The 9,777-nt window shown below is 38.1% G+C and overlaps 1 pseudogene; it reads left to right on the top strand.

Annotated features, from left to right (window-relative positions):
- Positions 1 to 7,055: 7,055 nt before the first annotated feature.
- Positions 7,056 to 7,712, top strand: LOC108635487 (annotated as a pseudogene).
- The last annotated feature ends 2,065 nt before the right edge of the window (positions 7,713 to 9,777 follow it).

Genomic DNA, 9,777 nt, shown 5'->3' with positions numbered 1-9,777 from the left:
GAAACAAGTAGCATGCAAGGGAAACCCCATATGCTTAACAGCTGATCTTTCAGCAGGCAAGAAGAGAATGGCAGGATATATTCAAAGTGCTGAAGGGAAAAATCTTCAATCAAGATTACTATACCTGGCAAGGATCTCATTCAAAATTGATGGAGAAATCAAAAGCTTTTCAGACAAACAAAAGTTAAGAAAATTCAGTACCACCACACCAGCTTTACAAAAAAAGGTTAAAGGGAATTATATAGTCAAGAAATACAAGAGAAGAAAAAAAGATCTATAAAATCAACCCCAAATAATTAAGAAAATGGCAATAGGAATGTATATATCAATAATTGCTTTAAATGTAAATGGACTAAATGCTCCAACCAAAAGGCACAGACTGGCTGAATGGATACAAAATCAAGACGCATATATATGCTGTCTACAAGAAACCCACTTTAGACCTCAAGACACATATAGAGTGAAAGTGAGAGGATGGAAAAATATATTCCATGCAAATGGGAACCAAAAAAAGCTGGAGTAGCAATCCTCATATCAGACAAAATAGGCCTTAAAATAAAGAATATTACAAGAGATAAGGAAGGACACTACTTAATGATTAAATGATCAATCCAAGAGGAAGACATAGCAATTGTAAATATCTATGCATCCAACACAGGAACATCTCAATACATAAGAGAAACACTAACAGACATAAAAGGAGAAATTGACAGTAACACGGTAATAGTAGGAAAATTTAACACCCCACTCACACCAATGGACTGATCATCAAAACAGAAAATTAACAAGGAAACACAAGTCTTAAATGATACATTAGATGAGATGGCTCTCATTGATATCTTCAGGACATTCCATCCAAATGCAGAAGAATACATCATCTTCTCAAATCCAGGAATGCAAGGATTCTTCAATGTATGCAAATAAATCCATGTGATACACCATATTAACAAACTGAAAGATAAAAACCATATGATAATATCAATAGATGCAGAAAAAGCCTTTGACAAAATTCAGCACCCATTTATGAATAAAGCTCTTCAAAAAATGGGCATAGAAGGAACTTACCTCAACATAGTAAAGACCCTATGTGATAAGCCTACAGCAAACATTATTCTCAATGGTGAAAAACTGAAAGCATTTCCCCTAAGATCAGGAAGAAGACAATGGTGTCCACTTTCACCACTATTATTCAACATAGTTGTGGAAGCCCTAGCTATAGCAATCAGAGAAGAAAAAGAAATAAAAAGAATCCAGGTCAGTAAAGGAGAAGTAAATTTCTCACTGTTTGCAGATGACATGATACTGTACATAGAAAACCCTAAGGACAGTATCAGAAAATTACTAGATCTAATCAGTGAATCTAACAAAGTAGCATAATACAAAATCAATACACAGAAATCACTTGCATTTCTATATACTAACAATGAAAAATCAGAAAGAGAAATTCAGGAATAAATCTCATTCCTCACTGCAACAAAAAGAAATAAACATTTAGGAATAAACTTACTTAAGGAAACAAAAGAACTATACAAAGAAAATTGTAAGACACTAATGAAAGAAATCAAAGATGACATAAACATATGGAGAGAGATTTCATGTTCCTGGGTAGGAAGAATCAATATAGTGAGAATGCCTATACTACCAAACACAATCTACATATTCAAAGTGATCCCTTTCAAATTACCAATGGCATTTTTCACAGAATCAGAACAAAAATTTCATAGTTCATATGGAAACACAAAAGATCCTGAATAGCCAATGCAGTCTTGAGAAACAAGAATGGAGCTGGAGGAATCAACCTCCTGACTTCAGATTGTACTACAAAGCTACGGTCATCAAGACAGTATGGTACTGGCACAAAAGCAGAAATATAGACCAATGGAACAAGATTAAAAGCCCAGAAATAAACCCAACCATCTATGGGTGCCTTATTTTTTACAGAGGAGGCAAGAACATATGATGGAGCAAAGACAGCTTCTTCAATAAATGGTGCTGGAAAAATTGGACAGCTACATGTAAAAGAATGAAATTTGAACACTTCCTAACACCATACAGAAAGATAAACTCAAAATGGATTAAAGACCTAAATGTAAGACCAGAAACTATAAAACTCTTAGAGGAAAACATAGGCAGAACACTCCATGACATAAATCAAAGCAAGATCTTCTATGACCCACCTAAAAGAGCAATGGAAATTTTAAAAAAAGTAAACAAGTTGGACCTGTTTTAAACTTGGAAGCTTTTGCACGGCAAAGGAAACTACAAGCAAGGTGAAAAGACAACCCTCAGAATGGGAGAAAATAATAGTAAATGAAACAACTGACAAAGGATTAATTTCCAAAATATACAAACAGCTCAATATCAGTAAAACAAACAACCCAATGAAAAGGTGGGGAAAAGACCTAAAGAGATATTTCTCCAAAGAAGACATACAGATGACTAACAAACACGTGAAAAGATGCTGAATGTCACTCATTATTAGAGAAATGCAAATCGAAACTACAATGAGATATCACCTCTCACTGGTCAGAATGGCCATCATCAAAAAGTCTGTAAACAATAAATGCTGGAGAGGGTGTGCAGAAAAGGGAACACTCTTGCATTGCTGGTGGGAATGTAAATTGATACAGCCACTATGGAATGCAGTATGGAGATTCCTTAAAAAACTAGGAATAAAACCACCATATGACCCAGCAATCCCACTCCTAGGCATATACCCTGAGGAAACCAAAATTGAAAGAGACACATGTATCCCATTGTTCATTGCAGCACTATTTACAATAGCTAGAACATGGAAGCAACCTAGATGTCCACTGACAGGTGAATGGATAAAGAAGTTGTGGTACATATACACAATGGAATATTACTCGGCCATAAAAAGGAGCACATTTGAGTCAGTTCTAAGGAGGTGGATGAATCTAGAGCCTACTATACAGAGTGAAATTAGTCAGAAAGTGTAAGATAAATATCGTATTCTAACACCTATATATATATATAAAGAATCTAGGAAAAGTGTACTGAAGAATTTATTTACAGGGCAACAGTGGAGAAACAGACACGGAGAATAGACAAATGAACATGGCGAGTGGGGAGGAGAGGGTGAGGTGTATGGAAAGAATAGCACGTAAACTTGCATTACCATATGTAAAATGGATAGCCAATGGGAATTTTCGGTATGGCTCAGGAAACTCAAACATGGGCTCTGTATCAACCTAGCAAGATGGGATGGGGAGGGAGATGGGAGGGAGGTTCAAAAGGGAGGGGATTTATGGATACCTATGGCTGATTCAACTCCAGGAGATGGTGATGGACAGGGAGGCCTGGTGTGCTGCGATTCATGGGGTTGCAAAGAGTCGGACACGACTGAGTGACTGAACTGAACTGAACTGATGGCTGATTTATGTTGAGGTTTGACAGAAAACAACAAAATTCTGTAAAATAATTATCCTTCAATAAAAATAAATAAGTTTTTAAAAATCTGGAGTTTTTAAGTTATTTTTTAATATAAATTTATTTATTTTAATTGGAGGTTAATTACTTTACAATATTGTATTGGTTTTGCCATACATTTAACATGTATCTGCCACAGGTATACACGTGTTCCCCATCCTGAACCCCCCTCCTTCCTCTCTCCCTGTACCATCCCTCTGGGTCATCCCAGTGCACCAGCCCCAAGCATCCAGTATCCTTATCTTTTGTCTCTGAATTCTTCCTTAGATTCACTATCATAAAATATACTCTGTGATTGCAGCCTTTTACTATTTGGTGATATTTTCTTTGGTGTTACTCATTCTCTTGTGTCCAACTCTCTGAAACCCTATAAGCTGTAGCCCACCAGGCTCCTCTGTTCATGGACGTCTTCAGGACTGAAGTGGGTTGCCATTTCCCCCTCCAGGGGATCTTCCTGACTCAGGGAATGAACCCGGGTCTCCCACTTTGCAGGCAGACTCTTCACCATCTGAGCCACCAGGGAGTATTGTCAATTTTGGTAGATCCTTTGCATAGGCTTAAAAAGAATGTTTATTCTCCAGTTGTTAGGTGTAATGTTCTACATATGTTATTGGAATTTATCCTGCTTGGTATTCTCTGATCTTCCTGGATCTGTGTTTTGGCTGTCTGACATTAATTTGAGGAAATCTCAGTCATTATTGTTTCAAATATTTCCTCTGTTCCTTTATCTCTTTTTTCTCCTTCTGGTATTTCCATTATGGGTATATCACATCACACCTTTTACAGTTGTCTCGTAGTCCTTGGGTATGCTCTTCTCTTGTTGTTGTTTTTTTTCCCACCCCAGTCTTTGTTCTCTGCTTTTCCAGTTTTGAAGTTTCTATTGATACATTGTCAAGCTCTTTCCTCACCCTTGTCTAGCTTACTAGTAAGCCCATCAAAGGCATCCTTCATTCCAGTTAGTGTTTGGGGGTTTTTGTTTTGTTATAGTATTTTTATCTCTAGCATTTCTGTTTGGTTCTTAGGATTCTTAGAAGAATTCTTAGGTTCTTCTTCCATCTCTCTGTTTACATTACCCATCTTTTGCTGCATGCTTTCTACTTTAGCATATTAATAATAATTGTTTTAAATTTCCAGTCTGATAATTTCAAAATTTCTTCATGTCTTGTTCCGATGCTTGCTCTGTCTCTTCACATTGTATTTTTTGCCTTTTTGTATGTCTTATAATTTTTTTTCTTAATAGCCTAACATTATGTACCAGGTAAAAGAAACTGTTATAAACAGGCCTTTAATAATGTGGTGGTGAGGTGTTGGGGAAGAGGAAGAACCCTGTAGCCTATGATGAGGTCTCGGTATTTTACCTCTGAATTTTTACACTTCACCAGTATTCAGGTGTTTTTTCTCACTGCTATGTGGGACAAGATGACTGAAGCGGGTTCAGGTTGGGTATTTCCCTTCTCCCATGTGAAATACTAGTGCTGACTGAATTGGGTATTTTCTTTCCCCCGGGTCACGTGAGTTCTGATACTACCCCAGCAGGTTGATCTCTGGTTAACTAGTTTCCCCTGAGGGCAGGATTTGTTAAGATGAACACAGTACCTGAGCATATTCGTACTGATTCCCTACCCTTACTGGAAGCACACTGGGATTTTTCTCTGATATTTCCCTTGAGGACCTAGTCAAATTCCTGGAGGTAAAACTTACAAGAGTTTGGGGGAACCCTATAATTTGGTTCCCCTCAGAGTTGTCCACACTGAGCCTTCAATAGTTTGCCGATTATAGTTTAGGTTTTTCTACCCTGGTACTGGTTACATTGGTTTTTGCTTGTCAGTCTCTGCTCTGGTAAGCCTTGAATCCCAGTATTTACCTCTCTGTCTCTCCAGTCTTGGGGGCAATGGTTTGACCAGTGTTCTCCCCTCTCTTGTAGATCTAAGAAGATTTGTTAATATATCTTTTTATTATAGCTTTTTATTTGTTAGGATGAAGTAGTGACTTCTAGGCTCTGTCTTTGAAAAACTGGAAGTCAATATATTATTAGGTATTTTGGTTTATTCTGCATTTTGAACCATCAGTATATCTTTATTGATATTTTGCTATTTTTAAAAAATTTATGTTAATGTCTCTAGCAGAGATAGTGGATTTATCTATTTCTCCTTTCCATTTTGTCAATTTTTTGCGTTATATATTCTAAAGCAATATTATTAGATGCATCCATATTTAGAACTATAGTTCATTTAGTTGATTTTACCCTTTAATCATTATGAAATATCCCCTCTGTATCTCTATTAATATTTCTTTCATTCAAGTCTACTTTATCTCATATAATATAGCCCTATCTAAGACATACTAAAATATATTTCAGAGCTGGATATATATATATATATATATATATATATAAATTAAGATGTTATTGTAGCTATTATAACATTCATCCTTAAATCTACCTTCAATTGTGTCTTTTATTTTTCTTGTACAATATAGAAACCTTAAAATACTTTAACTTCATTTACCCTCCCACATTGTGGTTTGTCCTATTGATAGTGTGTATTTCAATTCTATAGAAATTTTGATCCCCATGACACACTATTATTATTTTAAAGCTAATATTTCTTATTGCTGTTGTTTAGTTGCTCTCATATCCAGCTTCTTGCAACCCCATGGATTGCAGCATACCAGGCTTCCCTGTCCTTCACTATCTCCCAGAGTCTGCTCAAACTCCTGTTCATTCAGTCTATGATGCCATCCAACCATCTCACTCTCTGTCACCCTCTTCTCCTCCTGCCCTCAATCTTTCCCAGCAGGGTCTTTTCCAATTAATCAGCTCTTGGCATCAGGTGGCCAAAGTATTGGAACTTCAGCATCAGTCCTTCCAATGGGTGTTCAGAGTTGGTTTCCTTCAGGATTGACTGGTTTGATCACCTTGCTGTCCAAGAGACTCTCAAGAGCCTTCTCCAGCACCACAATTTGAAAGTATCGGTTCTTCAGCGCTCAGCCTTCCTCATTGCCCAACTCTCAGATCCATACATGACTAATGGAAAAACCATAGCTTTGACTAGATGGACCTTTGTGGGCAAAGTGATGTCTCTGCTTTTTAATGGGCTGTCTAGGTTTGTCATAGATTTTCTTCCAAGGAGCAAGCATCTCTTAATTTTATGGCTGCAGTCACTATCTGCAGTAATCTTGGAGACCAAGAAAGTAAAGACTCATTGTTTTCATTTTTTCCACATCTGTTTGCCACATTTATTTAACAAGATCCCTCCTCTTCAGTGGGTTCTGAGATCAAGGGTTTTCTCCTTAACACTGTAACTTTGTGGAAATTTGCCTCACTTTTATTAACTTTTCAGTATTTACTTGGCTTATCAATATGTAACTTAAATGTTGACAAATGACCTGAGAGGAAATTGTAAACAAAATGCCAACCTTGTGGTATTAGTTTGCTAGGATTGCTATATTAAGGTACCACAAACTGGTTGCTTAACCAATAGAAATTTACTATCTGACAGCTCTGGCTAGAAGTCTAAAATTAAGGTATTGACAGGACCATTCTCCCCCGTGAAGATGCTACAAAAGAATAAGGTTTAGGAGGGTTTGTAGCACCTGAGGTTGCCATGACTACCAATCCCAAGGACCCTGTGGCCACCTTGGCTGCTGAGCCTGTGATGCTGTTGCTTGTGGATCGTTTCTTTACTCACTGATACAAAGCAGGCCAAGGGAATGGCATTTGCAGAGATGTGGAGAAACAGCAAGATGTCAAAGGAAAACCCTATGAGGACCACTGTATACTATAGCACTCTAACCAAACACATGTCATCACGTTGGCACAGTCTCATTCAGTTCTTCAAAGTGGAAAAAACAATTAAAAGAATTTTTTAAACAAATCAGTACCAACTGCAAGAGTACTGGAGTGGGGTGCTATTGCCTTCTCCAAGTACCAACTGTAGCACCCTTCAGAACAAAGTCTCTGAGAAATTTAAGCAAGGGACACAGTTTCTCACAGAACTTGCACCTCTGTGTAAGATTTACTGCTCAGGTGGAGAAGAATGTATCATATCTAACTGTGTTAGAGGATGGTTGATGGAAGTGAATGTAAACATTTTCCATAAGCCATCTAGTCTTCAAGAGAAGCCATCCACTGAAGGCTACATTGCAGTTGTGCTGCCCAAATTTGAAGAAATAAAAGTAAAACAGGAGGGTTACTGACCCAAGAAGAATATGAAGACATTATAGTGAAATGCATGAAAGCCACAGCAGCTACCTCATTAGGGGTGAGGACTGAGATGGAGTGAAAAGCAACACGGCATCCTTTCCTTACCTGGCCCACTAGTCAGTAGGCTAAAGAAGAGCGTGCACTGGTGAAGTGTACTCCACACCTGGTCACCCACAGGGAGGCCTGACTTAGCTTTCCTTCTTTGTCTTGCATAACAAGCCTTGAGTCTGTTTTGTCTTCAGCCTCCCAGATCTGCCTGCCCATGTACTCATTCTCTTCCTCTCTTACTTTTCTCTTTCTAACAACTGGTAAGGAAGACATGTTTTTCTGTTTAAAAACCAACAAACAAAGCATTTTGAGGAAAATTTGCAAAGACAGCAAATAAGAATAATTTTCCCGTCATCCTGTCTCTTAGCTTCTGGCAGTTCCTTGGCTTGTAGGAGCATATCTTCACATGGTACTCTCCCTATGTCTAAATTTCTTCTTTTTGTAAGTACACAGTCCTATTGGTATATCATTCTCCAGTATGATATCCCCTTACTAATGACAGCTGCAAAGACTCAGTTTCCAAGATCACATTCTGAGATACTGGGGGGTAGGACTTCCATATAATCAGTCTGGGGAGAGAACATAATTCAACCCATAATATTGAAATCAAAGCACTTGTATTTCCTTCCATATCTTTGTCTATAAGTCTTGGCTTCCCTTATTGCTCTCCAGTGTCTTTAGGCAGTTTTTGTCAGATTATACTGTGTTTTTATAATTGTTTTCATAGAGAATGAATGATACTAGCTACTCCATGATTGATTCTATACTAGCTATTTTAAACTTAAAACTTTATAACTAATGCAATTTTAATATAGTATGTGGTTCTTTATTTGAAAATTGAAAGAGAGTAATACAATGAGTATATCAGGTGTATGGTATTCATAGTAACTGGTGAAGAAACAGTTGAAGGATTTCTTGGTTGGAGAAAAGAGCTATTGGAATATAAGGCAAGGAAATTCAGAAAATAATCTACACATGAATCTTGTAGTAACCTATATGTTTAGGGAGTCTATGCAGGATGAACTCACTCTGGTTTCATCGTTGTTGTGCTGAAAATGATTTAACCCTTAGGCAAGCATCTCCTTAGGTGAACTGGTTAACTTCTTGTGATTGGCAATTGGTTACCCATATTTACTTCCCAGTGTTGCAGTATAACCCCCACCATTTTAGCTTGCCTAACTCCTCCAGCTCTATAAAACCTGGAGCCTTGCTGCTGCTGCTAAGTCGCTTCAGTCATGTCCGACTCGCTGCGACTCCATAGACAGCAGCCCACCAGGCTCCACCATCTCTGGGATTTCTCCAGGCAAGAATACTGGAGCAGGTTTGCCATTTCCATCTCCAGTGCACGAAGTGAAAAGTGAAAGTGAAGCCACTCAGTTGTGTCCGACTCTTTGTGACTCTATGGACTGCAGTGTACCAGGCTCCTCCGTCCATGGGATTTTCCAGGCAAGAGTACTGGAGTGGGGTGCCATTGCCTTCTCTGAGCTTGCTACCCTCCCATTATTCTCAGATTTGGTTTCTCTCATCCTGGACTCGACATCACAAATTGTCTCTCATCCTTCTAGCTTTTGATCCCATGTTTCGTTATATCAGTTCCCTGGAATCTCCTCATCTCATTCTTTTGATCTGAAGCTCTTGATTTGAGGTTCTAACCTGTGGTGTTTTCCCTCTTTAGTACAATCTAGATTTCACTAACAGCTACGCTGCAGTTGGATAAGTCAAGTAAACATCCACCTTGTGACTGTCCCACATCCCTTTCTTCACTATGACCCTCCAAAGTCAGTGTTCCTCCAGGCTCATCTCAGGTCCACAGGCAGTTCCTAAATTAACTCAAAAAAAAAAAAAAAAAAAGCCTGAGGGATTTAAGCTCCATGCTCATTATCTCTGGGGAAGTCAGTGAATATTATTATTTCTTTGAGTTGATCTCTTTTCTTCTTCTTAGCATTCTTGTTATGAAAAGAGTTTGTCATGGAGCAATCAATTTTAGCAGCCCCCACTGGATGTAAGACAACTTGGTAAGTGCTCTTTAATTATTCACCTATTCATTTAACAGGGGCTTCCCAGGTGGCAGTAGT

The sequence above is a fragment of the Capra hircus genome, unplaced genomic scaffold, assembly GCF_001704415.2.
Source record: "Capra hircus breed San Clemente unplaced genomic scaffold, ASM170441v1, whole genome shotgun sequence".
Taxonomy (NCBI): Eukaryota; Metazoa; Chordata; class Mammalia; order Artiodactyla; family Bovidae; genus Capra; species Capra hircus.
The sequence above is the reverse complement of the archived record's forward strand: the minus strand, read 5'-3'. Positions and strand labels throughout refer to the sequence as shown.